This window comes from Bufo gargarizans, chromosome 3, assembly GCF_014858855.1.
Source record: "Bufo gargarizans isolate SCDJY-AF-19 chromosome 3, ASM1485885v1, whole genome shotgun sequence".
Classification (NCBI taxonomy): domain Eukaryota; kingdom Metazoa; phylum Chordata; class Amphibia; order Anura; family Bufonidae; genus Bufo; species Bufo gargarizans.
Genome location: NC_058082.1, coordinates 498,722,557 through 498,736,975, shown reverse-complemented (window position 1 = coordinate 498,736,975; position 14,419 = coordinate 498,722,557).

The following is a 14,419-nucleotide window of genomic DNA, read 5'->3' as shown; positions in this document are numbered from 1 at the left end:
AACCCTCAGCCGTGCGATGCTAGAAGATGTTTGGTCGCTGCTCGGCCAGGACGACAGAATTAGGGAGCAGGTCACCTCCTATCGCGTCCCTAACACTGACCCTGACTCCTAACCGTATGAGCCAACCCTGATGGTAGGAGGGCTCATACACTGTAACCTATAGTCCCTACTAGCCCTCAGGGTGGCCCTGGATAGGAGCAGGGTAAGACGACGGCACGGAGGAACAGGAGTTTCACTGGCCAAGCTGCAAGGAGAAGGGGAACATAAACAGACATATGGATATGACAGGTGAACCAAGCAGTTCCACACTAACCTGCCACAGCCTTGCTGACTGGAACCCGTGCTCAGATACGCTGTCCACACAAACACTAAGGAGACAGCACACACATAAAAACACACAGGAACCAGGACATCCATAGCTGCAATAAATATCAAAAGCATAAAACATCAACTTAACATCAGACATTCTGTTTTATGACTGCAAGGGTGGCCCTTACTGGAAAGATGATAAATGAACCAGGAGGATGACTCTAGCAAAACCGCATGGCTGAAGTACCCCTCAGCTTCTGCCATCCAGCAGGAAGCTAAATAGCCCAAGCCGCCACACACACACTGGGAAAGGAGTTAACCCTTCCATCACCAAGCCAGGTAAGTGTCACTTAAAGGGGAAGTGTACAGACATCAAACTCCCTCACACCAAACATAAAAAGTGAACACTAAAACCACACGTTGCCAGAGGCAACCGCATGCCGTGATAGCGAGCGCCTAGCAACCACCTCGCCTGCTCCGGACATTGCTGCCACTCGGGAGATCATGTACTCTTTCTGACATGCTGTGCTATGACCCAACGTTACAGAGCATGAGGTCACACCACAGGTATTCCCACTGTGTGCAGGTCACAGCACAGCAAGCAGCCCCAGCAGAAGAGGATCAGGTGAGTCCAGCCAACACAAGGAGCACTGTTTTCTCTGCACCCCAGTCCTACTGTACTAATGAGTGTTTCCATACTGAAATTGTTCTTTAGTATTCGTATTAGTATTTTTTTCCCCAAAAGTGTGTGTATGTGTGTGTGTGTATCAGTGCATCTTATAGGACAAAATATATGGTAGCTGTTGGACTCCCAGCATCTCCATCCATGGCTTTTATCATTTGGGCTCTGCCATCTGTGAGTTTATTACTTAGGAAGCAATAGACGGAGCATTATAAATGCCAAAATCGGAGAAGTTAACTATAGAGGGCTGTACTCAAGCTGTATCAGAATGCTGAAGGCCCATCCCTATTCGTGTGTGAATTCTGGGGACTCCATAAAGTAAGGGTGCCTTAGAGCACAGCCATGATCTAACTCTGAAAGGGGGAAGAGAAGCACCATTACTCCATAGGGAAGAGCAGGGACTTAGAGTGTCAGAAACAGGGTGGGGTACTTCAGCCATGGCAGGCCCCATAGCACCTGAGTGATCTGCCTCCCTCAATGGCAAACGACTGTCTCTATGGCAGAGGCGCAGGCTAGTAGCGGTCAGCAGGAGAGACATGGCAGGAGCTGAATGAACGCCTGCTGCAGACTCTTCAGCAGATACCTAGGAGATCCCTAAAAGTAGCACAAAAGTGCCAGGAGCTGTACATTTCACAGCCAGGGGTGTTCTAATGACAAGGTTGCAGAATATGCCTTGAAGGGTGCTAGAGACTAGGACCAAGCAAGTCTCTGCCAGCGAACTGGGACAGCAGTCACTCAAAGTTATCCGCAAAGACAGTTGTAGATGTGACCACCTCATATATGGTTTTCCCAGTCCTCTGCTGGCGCAGACACTAGTACTGTGATTGTGAACTCTCTTCGCTCCCTCTGCAGATTTTGCCTTAGATTCTATCCTCCCTCTATCCACTAATACAGTGTTGCAGTAAAATGTTACTTTATTGTAGTTAGCAGAAAAGCATACAAAAGTGAAGATCCTTGCAGAAGCAGTAGTGAACACACAAAAACGTGAAAATAACATAATCATGGGGTAATTAGGCAGTCCTGAAACAAAGCCAAGCCAACGCTTGTATCCGTTCAGAACGGACCCGTTTGCATTATTCATTAACAAAAATTCTAAGTCAAAACGGATCCGTCTTGACTTACATTGAAAGTCAATAGGGGACGGATCCGTTTTCAATTGCACCATATTGTGTCAGTGAAAACAGATCCATTCCCATTCACTTACATTGTAAGTCAGGACGGATCCTTTTGGCTCCACATCGTCAGGCAGACACCAAAACGCTGCAAGCTGCGATTTAGTGTTCGCCTGAAAAGCGGAACGGAGACCAAACGCAGCCAAAGTGATGCATTCTGAACGGATCCTTATCCATTCAGAATGCATTGGGGCTGAACTGATCCGTTTTGGGCCGCTTGTGAGAGCCCTGAAACGGATCTCACAAGCCGACCCAGAAACGCCAGTGTGAAAGTAGCCTAACAGTTTGTTAGTTGAGGAATATCAGAATTCAGGGGCACACATTTAAGGCACAGGTACAAAAATGTGGTGCACAGGGGCACGGATGTGGAGAATAGGAGATACCAGGAGCGACAGTCATTTCAAGACCTCAGGCAGCCTCAGTAGACACTGTGCTTTGTGTACATAATCTGTATGTTATCCGCTCACTGAACTGTCACATCTTAGGGTTCCATCATCGGAGCTGCCTGCCGGATCCGCCGATCAGTGTGACAACTGACACCATTTATAGACAGATCCGGGAAATGTGATGATGCACTGTGGCCGGTAATGTGATGATAAAGCACTGCTAATGCTGAGCCACATGTGAGGCATAGGTAGGGGGCACTGTGGCTGGCAATGTTATGATATTGGCTCTTGTACTTTGTCTGTACAATATCAACTGTAGATACCCCATAGCATATATACATTAAAAACTGTATTTTCTATTCTATTTATGCATCTAATTGTGGGTGCATCTTATAGTCCGAAAAAATATGGTAATGTACTAGTATACATAGAGAATAGATAATAGAATACTATGAGTTTTTAAGTCATAGAAAAGCCTTCCATGGATTACAGTTGAGGATGTGATTTAACTGGTAAGATTCCTGCCTCCCATACAGCAGGTCTAAGAAAATCTGGGAAAAAGAGCGTTAGAAGATAACTATAGAGGGCTGTACCCAAGCTGTATCAGAATGCTGAAGGCCCATCCCTATTCGTGTGTGAATTCTGGGGACTCCATAAAGTAAGGGTGCCTTAGAGCACAGCCATGATCTAACTCTGAAAGGGGGAGGAGCAGCGCCATTACTCCATAGGGAAGAGCAGGGACTTTAGAGTGTCAGAAACAGGGTGGGGTACTTCAGCCATGGCAGGCCCCATAGCACCTGAGTGATCTGCCTCCCTCAATGGTAAACGACTGTCTCTATGGCAGAGGCGCAGGCTAGTAGCAGTCAGCAGGAGAGACATGGCAGGAGTGTAGTCAAGAATGTAGACAAAGGGTCATCTGCAGGAGAGCAGTTCAGGAACCACACTGCAGCAATTAAAATCAATCAAACATGCTACATACAATCAGTCTGTGTATAATCTGGGCTTATGTACAGCTTGCTCTGCAGGGTACAACCCCTCCCTGCTGGATTCTCTAACACTGGGCTCTGGCACTGACTAGTGAGGATATCCAAGTCACGGATGAGCGAAAAGAAAAAGATAATTAACTTTTCAATGGATTTCAATGGCTTTTGTTACGAGATAACCAAGCTAGCACTGTGCCATGTGTTATCAGAGTCAGGTTTAGCTCAGCTACCTCTGTACATCAGAAGCAGCATCACAACCAGCTATATGAAGAAACTCACATTATCTACAGCAACAAAATGGTAGGACATTTTAAAGGGCATCTGTCAGCAGATTTGTACCTACGAAACTGGCTGACCTGTTGCATGTGCGCTTGGCAGCTGAAGACATCTGTGTTGGTCCCATGTTCAGATGTGCCCGAAATACTGAGAAAAATGATGTTTTAATATATGCAGATGAGCCTTTAAGAGCAACGGAGGCGTTGCTGTTACACCTAGAGGCTCTGTTCTCTCTGCAGCTGCCGCACCCTCTCCACTCTGACAGGGCCAGGTATGATGACATTTTCACTGCCCTGGACTGGTGGGGTCTCCTGCCTGGTGGTGGTTGGGGTGCCCTTGATTGAAAATGAGTAGTGAGGAGCAAGACAGGAGAACAGAATGAGGATGACAATGATCAGGTATAGACACAGTCCTGAATGACTTCACAGAGTAGGTTTTCCCCCCAAAAGACTATATGTAGAAGGTGGCAGTGATGGTAGTAACCCTCCTTGAGTCTGTCTCTCTCTAGAGAAAACTGCAATATTCCCAAATGACCACAGGCATGTAATTTCAAAAATGTATGTGCAATAGCCAATCTGCAGGGTGCAGTTGTAGTGTCCCACTAGGTAGGGGTGGGCACTACACAAGGGTCAATTGGTGTGCGCGTTACTCCTACTCACAAGGGACAGAAATGTTATATTTAATTGTGCATTTAATGTGTGTTCTAATGTGTTTTTATATGCAATGTTCCCCTGTATGATGCAATAGCAGGCCTAGTTGGGTGTAGTTAGACATCCCAGACACTAGAGGGAGATAGGGAGCCCCTAGTATAAATGTCCAGGCCTAGACAGGGAGAGTGTGTGCAGAGTCAGGAGTCTGAGAAGACAGAGGTTAGAAAGCCTGCTCCTGACATGCAGCTTGATAGCCCTGGCTGCTAGCTATGACCAGGAGGCTAGTGAGGAGATCCAGCCTGCCTGAAGCCAAGAGAGCCTTAGTTAGCTCTGAAGACACCCCAGTTGCAGGACAGGACCTCCTGGGAGAAACCCACAGTTATCCACCTAACAAGTAAGGAAGATCCAGGGAAAGATAAGTAACCCTGATGGGCAGATGCAAATAGAAAGGAAAGCAAGGATCTAATTAATACCAGAGGAAGATATAATTACCAAGGATTTAAGCCACCCTTTAGGCATCCGGGCCTTGGGATATAAAGCCAGACAGGAGTTCTAGAAAGAACAGTGTACACTATTTCTGAGGAAAGGTACAACCTGCTTCTGAGTGCATTGTGAATTTACCCTCTGCGTATCTTGCATAATTAATACCTGCCATTTTGTGGAGAAAGCCTACTTGTGAAACTGTGATTTAAAGACTGTGTTACCACCTGCTGTACAAAGTTGGACTGTTCAGTAAAGTAACGTTTGGTTCACTATTCTACCTGTGTACCTCCATCATTCCAACTATCAACCGGTGTGCCACCGTCACAGGCACTGGCGTCACGAATCCAAAAGGGACCTTGCCCCAGGCACTCAAAATACCCGTAACATCCAGGGCACCTCATCCACCATCAGGCCTGGTCCCTATATACAGAGCGTGCCCCAGAGGAACCGTGTCTACCTCTCCTTCACTGCCACGCGCCTGCCCAGGGTTCTCCAATACAGTGAGTAACCCTTGATTGCCCATAACCGTGACCTCACTTCGCTATACCCTGCAGGTCTGGCGTGTTGCACAGTCTTAGATCGGATGGCCAGTTCGTCTCAGAATTGTGACGGGTGCCAGAAGCAATAAACCCAGACCACAGGTAGTAAAGTCCAAAACCATAAGCATGTGTTACCTTTACTCAGTCCAAACACAGCCTGCATGGTCCTCAACCTCTACAAAATGACAATGCTTCCTTCTCTCAGTTAGTTCTCAGGAAAGTTGCTTTTTCTGGAATGGTGTTGTACTGGTGAGTTCGGTCAGGAAAAAAAACTTTCCGCCAACAGCTATCAAATATGGTTGGCATGTATCCACAAATGGGATTCCCCCCCCCCCCCCCCCCCACTGGTAATAGAAGTAGGAAAGTCGCCTGTATTCTTTGCTAGTGAGAGCAATAATAAAAATAATAATTTTAACAAAGGTGCACACAAATATCGCCTTACATCCTACTGATTCACCACTGATTTGGTTGCCTTTCACACGGTGAAATAGTTGTATAAGGCCACACTCCTACAGCCTCATAAACATGGCCATACTTGATTCTTGGTCCGCAAAAGTAGATCCTTAAAAAACACATACAGTAGCTTTCATGTGCATTCTGTTTATTTTTCTCACTCCCATCAATAGAAAAATAGAGTCATATGCATCAGTCCTAATATTTAAGAATACAGCCCAAAAGTTTGATGATCAGTAAGAAACATTACTTTTCATTAGTTCAGCCACTATCTGTTATAACTGCATGTGAGATAGATCACAGTAAAAATCTGGGAAGTATTGGTCCAGGCACTTTACAGTCAAGGGTGGAGACAGGAAGTTATGCGTTAGTCTGTCCTAGGCAATGAAAAACATGCATGAAATTCCTAATATCAGAAGGGAGTTTTCTGTATGGGTGTGCAAAGGGTGAATGCTATGTGCTATCTTTAAAACTTCCAGCCTGCTAAGCAACATACCGAAAAGATTCACAGACGTTATATACTCAGCAGCAAACGGTTTGTCATCCGGGATTTTCTAGAAGATCTTTTATTTTACATAAAATATAAGTTGTAAGCTTAGCGCTATCTGAATGTCAGAGGTACATTGCAGGCTAGCTTGCAATCACAACTCTTCTGCTTATCCTTCCTGGATAAAGCTATGGTTTAGTGTTGAGCAAATTGAAACATCCAAAGCGGAATTCGTTCCGAAGTTTAGAAAAACTTCCATTTGCAATGTGGCGACTGCACATGTTACAAAGTGAAAGGAAGAAGCCTGGGAACGCAAGATCATCCAAATTGCCGTGCAGCCCGCCAGCCCGCATTATTCTTTTGTTGCCTCTGTGATGCTATTGACCAGTGATTAGACGCACAGATCTGCACACATAGGATTTACAGCTCTTTGGACGAGTTAGGCCCCTTTCACACGGGCGTTGCGGGAAAATGTGCGGGTGCGTTACGGGAACACCTGCGATTTTTCTGCGCGAGTGCAAAACATTGTAATGCATTTTGCACTCACGTGAAAAAAATCGCGCATGTTTGGTACCCAAACCCGAACTTCTTCACAGAACTTCGGGCTTGGGATCGGTGTTCTGCAGATTGTATTATTTTCCCTTATAACATGGTTATAAGGGAAAATAATAGCATTCTGAATACAGAATGCATAGTACAATAGCGCTGGAGGGGTTAAAAAATAAATAAAAATTATTTAACTCAACTTAGTCCACTTGTTCGCGTAACCCGGCATCTCCTTCTGTCTCCTTTGCTGAACACTGGGGTGAGTATTAATTACATGAACAGGACCTGTGATGACGTCACTCAGGTCATCACATGGTCGGTCACATGATCTTTTACCATGGTGATGGAACATGTGATGACCGGCGTGACGTCATCATACGTCCTGTTCATGTAATTAATGCTCACCCCAGGTCTTGTTCAGCAAAGAAGAAAGAAGGAGATGTCGGCTACGCGAACAAGTGGACTAAGGTGAGTTAAATTATTTTTAATTTTTTTAACCCCTCCAGCGCTATTTTACTATGCATTCTGTATTCAGAATGCTAATATTTTCCCTTATAACCATGTTGAAAGGGAAAATAATAATGATCAGGTCTCCATCCCGATCGTCTCCTAGCAACCGTGCGTGAAAATCGCACCGCATCTGCACTTGCTTGCAGATGCTTGCGATTTTCACGCAACCCCATTCATTTCTATGGGGCCTGCGTTACGTGAAAAACGCAGAATATAGAGCATGCTGCGAAAATCACCGCTCAAGTGAACAGCCCCATAGAAATGAATGGGTCGGTATTCAGTGCTGGTGCAATGCGTTCAACTCACGTATCGCATCCGCACGTAATACTCGCCCGTGTGAAAGGGGCCTTACTGTCACTGTTACTACCGCTGCTGTTGCTGCCACCATCCCCACTCTGTCATGGGACCACTACTGTCACTGTTACTACCGCTGCTGTTGCTGCCACCATCCCCACTCTGCCATGGAACCACTTCTGTCACTGCTACTTCCACTGCTGCCACCATCCCCACTCTGTCATGGGACCACTACTGTGACTGTTACTGCTGCATATGGAGTGGGATCACTGCAGCAGCCTGCTCTATACATTCCCTCAGCCACGGTGACGTACTGGTATACCTGATTTATACAGATTCATGACTAATTAATTCATAACAAATTGAATTTCCTGGCAAACTTTGTCGAATCGGCCAAATCGAATTTTTCTAAATTTTGTTCATCTCTACTATGGTTGCCCTTTTCGAACAAAAAATGCTGGACAAATTTACATGTGTAAAAAGGGTGTGTGGTTTTGGGCCATGGCTTAACACAGATGTTCTTTGACACCAATGGTTTGTTCAAGCCTATTTTCTTCCTGTCACCTTAAAAATAAAATGCAGCCAAAAATAATGCAAAGGCATGATGTGTGAACAGATATTATTGAATGAGCTCATACGGTGAAGAAATAAAAAAGCTGCCTCCAGAACTGTGCAGACCAATGCAGCAGCCCAGTGTGCCCTGGTTTGCCATACAGTTTTTTTTTGTCGAACAAAATCAAAAAATAATTTATTTTAGAAACATATTAGATATTCCTCTCTAGTAATAATCATTATCACTGTTACTGTGTGTAATGGGTATTGCTAAAGAAGCAATCAGCATATTTTATGCTGAAGATCAGGTATGGACAGGATAGAGAGAGTGTAAAATGTGAACTTTATTGATGTATGTGTGTCGTGCAAGTGTTTACTGTGACTTATCTGAAGCTGGGATCTGTTGGCTGGTAAGTGTCTGCAGGGCTGCCATCAGAAATTTTGGGGCTCCTTACACAGCTCAAGGCCTGGGCCCCCCCTCCTACCCCGCCGATTTAGAATCCGTCCTGACTCCACCTCCCCTCCACCCCCAAGGACCTACCCCCAATTTCATTATTTTTTTACAACTGCAAAGACAGTAAAAAGTGATAAAAATCATTTTTGACCAAATAATATGAAGCCTGCTACCACGACAAGATAGACTCTTTTAAGCAGGACCCTACACTAACTACACTACCTGTTCTAATCTGCCCTAGCAATCTTCCCCTGGCACATTTAAGAAAAAAACACCTTAAAAGCACAAGGTTTAATGTTACAGTGTTATGAGGGGGATCTGAGGATGACTTACTGTTATGGGGGGAATCTGTGGAGGACTTACTGTTATGGGGGCTCTGTGGATGACGCACTGTTATGGGGGATCTGTGGATGACACACTGTTATGGGGGAATCTGTGGATGACACACTGTTATGGGGGATCTGTGGATGACACACTGTTATGGGGGATCTGTGGATGACACACTGTTATGGGGGATCTGTGGATGACACACTGTTATGGGGGAATCTGTGGATGACGAACACTGTTATGGGGGATCTGTGGATGACACACTGTTATGGGGGATCTGTGGATGACACTGTTATGGGGGATCTGTGGATGACACTCAACCACTCTCAAACCCAACTGGTCAAACTTGTTAAATGGATCCCAAACACAATATGCACAATAACACCCCCCACCCCCTCCAACACTTAATTAACCCCTTCATGGCCTAAAGATTTTTTTCAAAGCAGAACACAAAGCTAAATAGGGCTGGGTGGGCTGGCAAGGAAGGGGTTAATAACAATAAGTGATGGAGGATCCGGGCCCTGTGGGATAATCCAGAAAACAGCTTTGCATTTTACCCCCGAGCAAAGACCCCACAACATAGAGCTGCCGAGCCAAGTAGACAACATAAGGATCAATATGAAAATAAATAATTTGGAGCCTTTGAAATCGCTCAGCTCAGTATGCGGCATAGGCTACTTTCACACTGCCGTTTCTGGGTCCGCCTGTGAGATCTGTTTCAGGGATCTCACAAGCGGCCCCAAACAGATCAGTTTTGCCCCAATGCATTCAGAATGGATAAGGATCCGTTTAGAATGCATCCGTTTGTCTCCGTTCCGCCTCCATTCCGCTCTGGAAGCGGACACCAAAACGCTGCTTGCAGTCGGATGTTTAGATTCTTTTAATCTGTGACTCATTCGATTCTCAGACTCCGTGTACACTGTGTGACTCAGACTCAGAGCTGCTAGTGCTTGCCTTGCCTCAGCTCTGATTGGTTGGTGGGCGGGGAGGGGAGGGGCTGGCAGAAGCAGCTTCCACTCTAGGATCAGATTACACTCCTCCCGAGCCCCTCCCCTCCCTGCTGCCAGCGGCTCTGCTATTGTGTGCTAGGTCAGAATGAGCGGTTTCACTCGGATCGGCTCAGTCAGGTGAATTCAAATGAACGATTCGTTTATGAACCGGACATAACTAGCAAGGAATAATCAATTGCCCCCTCTAGCGATGCAATAAAGTTCAACTCAACTCACTGACAAATGGGAGGGGGGAAAAAAATATTTTTATTTTTTTATTGGAACTGGCCGGGCCCCCCCCCCAGGGTCTGGGCCCCTTACTGGGGTATTGGCTGTACCCCCCTGATGGCGGCCCTGAGTGTCTGGGTGGTGGCATCAATAAATGGCCTAATTAGATACGCAAGCGCTCATCTTCTCCCCCTCTCCCCATGTGGGTCAAGCAGAAAACAAGCATGGTTGATAAGAGGGGGAATTGATAACATGCACAATAGTCCATGTTATCCTCCCCTTGGGTCACATACAGGGACAGTAGGATCTATAGCTCTCCTCCATCCTCTGCAGCCCATAGCGAAAAAATATGGGTGGACAGCACTCCTTGGTAATGATGTATCGGGTGCTCGTCTCCAGGAGGGGTGGTAAAAAGCCCCTAGTAGAACAACTTGTAGATATCCAGAAAAAAAAAAAACGGAGACAGCACGTCCAAAAAGGTGCAAAAAGTGGAATTTATTCCGGATGCAACGTTTTGGATGCTTGAAAAAGGCTAACACGCAGCCGAAACGTTGCATCCGGAATACATTCCACTTTTTGCACCTTTTTGGACGTGCTGTCTCTGTTTTTTATTTTTCTGGATATCCTCTGCAGCCCATCAGTAGGTCCCCCACTTCCTCCGTTTATGGGTAAGGGCTCATGCACACAATGATGTGCTTGGTTTTAACGTAACTTTATTCTTTCATGAGTTATTTACAGGTTTCTGACCATATGCTGTGAAGATACGAGATGTGCAGAACCTGAAACTACGGATACTTGAAGCCTGTGCTAGCATTTCTCCTGCGGTGTTGCTATCAGTGTGTGAAGAGTGGGAGAAGATGGTGGCATTGACAATCCAACACAATGGGCAGAACATTGAACACAGTTTATAAGTGGTCAGAAACCTCATTAAAGAATAAAGTAACGTTAAAACCAAGCACACCATTGCTTTTCTTGTGAAATTCCCAATAATTTTGATGTGTCACATGACCCTCTTCCTATTGAAAAAACAAGTTGGATTCAAAATGTCCGACTTCAAAATGGCCGCAATGGTCACCACCCATCTTGAAAAGTTTCCCCCCTCACATATACTAATGTGCCACAAACAGGAAGTTAATATCACCAACCATTCCCATTTAAATGGCCCACCCTGCATATGTGTGTATGTATATATTTATGTTCCGCGATCACTCAAAAACGCAACAATCAATTTCAATGAAACTTGGTATACACATCCCTTGCTACCTGGAAAGAAATCTTGTGGGGGGTCATACACTCTACACATCAGCTGCATGGAGTTTGTATGCTCCAACAGTTTTTGCTAAACACAGAGGGCCAGATTTATCATGACTGACCGCTCACTCCACTTTCACATATGGCTAAAGTCAGTTTTAGCCAAGTCAGATTTATGATCGGCCCTTTAAGACTGTAATAAATGTGGTTTGACGGTAGCAGTTTATCCGTCAGTAAGCAGCTTTACAAAATTCGCACATCTTTACGAAAAAGTTGCACGTTTTTATGAAAAAGTCGCATGTTCTATTAAAAAGTCTCATAAGATAAACATGGTCCTCACTGGAGTGAAATTGCGACTTTTTAAATAGTCCCAATAGTAAATCTGTCTAGAGATTCATTTACATAAGAAAACACGCCCACTTTCAGAAAACTGGCGAGCATAGTGCAGAGCAGAAAAAAGTCGCAAATTTGTGCGCAGTTTTAGGATTTGGGACTTTTTTGGGGACTTTTTCACTCCATTATTCTGACCTGAGCTAATGATAAATCTGGCCCATATTGTTCTGTAACTCAAAAACTCATTTATCAATTACTACTAAACATGGTACACATATCACTTACTATCTGGGAAAGAATACTGTGGAGGTAACATGCCGGTACACAATGAGTTTCTGTCTGCCCCGACGTCTGTCTGTCCGTTCTTTATCCACAACCAAACGACTGGACCGATCTTCACCAAATGTGGAAAAAAAAATTACCTGCATTAGCCAATACAAGCCTGCAAGTATTTCTCTTCATATCCCAACTGCCATGCACACAGTCACATGTCCCTTATCAGCCAATAGAAGCTTGCAGGTTCTTAGTCTCCACATACACACAGTTTTACGCCAGGTTTCTATAGCAACCCAGCCATTTTTCTTCATTGCTGTAATTCAGCTTTAGGCTAGGGCTACACAACGATATGTGTCATGCAACAATAAGTCGCACAACACATAGGGCACAACTACACTGCTACATGTGTCGCGCCACGTGCCATGTGACATGCGACATGCTGCGACAGTCTTGGATGGATTCTTTGCAACTGTCGTGTCGCAGTCGCAGCATGTCACATGTCGCAGTGCGACACCATAGCCTATCATTATAAAAATTTTGAGACAAAATGTTGTGCGACACATGTCGTCATGTAGCCCTAGCATTAAAGGGGCAGGGCACTGTGGAGGTCACTGTTAAAAAGGCGGACACTGTGGAGGTCACTGTTAAAGAGGCGTTCACTGTGGATGTTACTGTTAAGGGGACAGGCCGCTGTGGAGGTCACTGCTAAAGGGGTGGACACTGTGGAGGTCACTGTTAAGGGGGCAGGGGCCACTATTAAAGGGGCAACTGCTTTGGAGGTCACTGTTAAGGCAGCAGGGTACTGTGAGGTCACTGTTAAGGCAGCGGGGTACTGTGGAGGTCACTGTTAAGGGGCGGGCCCCTGAGGAGGTCACTGTCAAGGGTGTGGGGTGCTGTGAAACTCACTGTTAAAGGACAACTGCTGTGAAGGTCAAATTTAAGGGGATCGGCTGCTGTGGAGGTCCCATTTTAAAGTGGCAGAGCACTGTGGGGGGTCAGTGTTAAGGGCTGGGGGACTGTGGAGTTCACTGTTAAAGGGGCGGGGTGCTGTAGAGGTCAGTGTTATGGGGGATATTGTTGATATATTTTAAAGACACACACAAACATTAAATGAAATAGATTAAATATTCCCGTGCGAAGACGGGGCCTTCTGCTAGTTGTTTATAAAAAGTGATGGATGGTTTTCTGGATATATATATTTTTCTATCAGTTCATTATGTATACTAGTTCCTGTCCAGAGTCTTTAAAGGGGTTGTCCTGCAAAAAATGTTCTACAGTTTTCAAACCAGTACCTAAATCTGAATATTTTTGTAATTGCATGTAATTAAAAATGTTTTATAGTCTCTGAGTTATTCAATTAAATGTATCTGTACAGCGCCTGCTGTATAGTACCTGCTGTTTGTTATTTCTCTAGCCACCTCGCTGAGGTGACACACATGTTCTGCGTCATCCTTTAAGCTCCTCCTGAGCTGGTTAAGAGAACTACAGCAGAAAGGATACGCCCCTGAGCTGCCAACTTGATATAAATCTATATACCTATAATCTTGCTCACTCACAAACAACAAAGACATACCAAATATAATCAAAAATATATCCACTTTATTGCATAAAAATTCATGTACACAATATAAAACAATATAATAGTAATGATCAAAGGAAAACGACAGATGTATAAGGGTGCCAGAATCACCTGACCTATGCTGCTACTACTCCCAAAAAGATCTTCCACATGTCAAGTGTCACCACGTCCAAAGAGTATACACTATAAAACATGAATATCACAAAACGGCCTACCTGTTACTACATGCATGGGTATATCCCTCAGTACGGGTAGATCCCTATATCGAGTTCACATTTAGGACGTGTATAATAGCACTCCTTAATAAATATTGCCAAAAAAAATGGTACAGCATGAGCCCAGGAATAAGCAATGGGACAGAGAAAATGGAGGAAAATATTATGAAAAGCAAAAAAAAGGAAGAATGTTATATATTGTGTACATGAATTTTTATGCAATAAAGTGGATATATTTTGACTATATTGGGTATGTCTTTGTTGTTTGTGAGTAAGCAACATAGGTATATTTTCTGGTCAATATACATACCCTGATTTGTTGTTGTATTGAGGCCTGTTTAGGTTTTGTGTTGATATAAATCTAGCAGTGCAATTAGAGCAATGAATGGGGAGGTCTCTGTATCCATGAGAGGTACAGGACTGGTTCTTGATTTGTTAGAAAGAT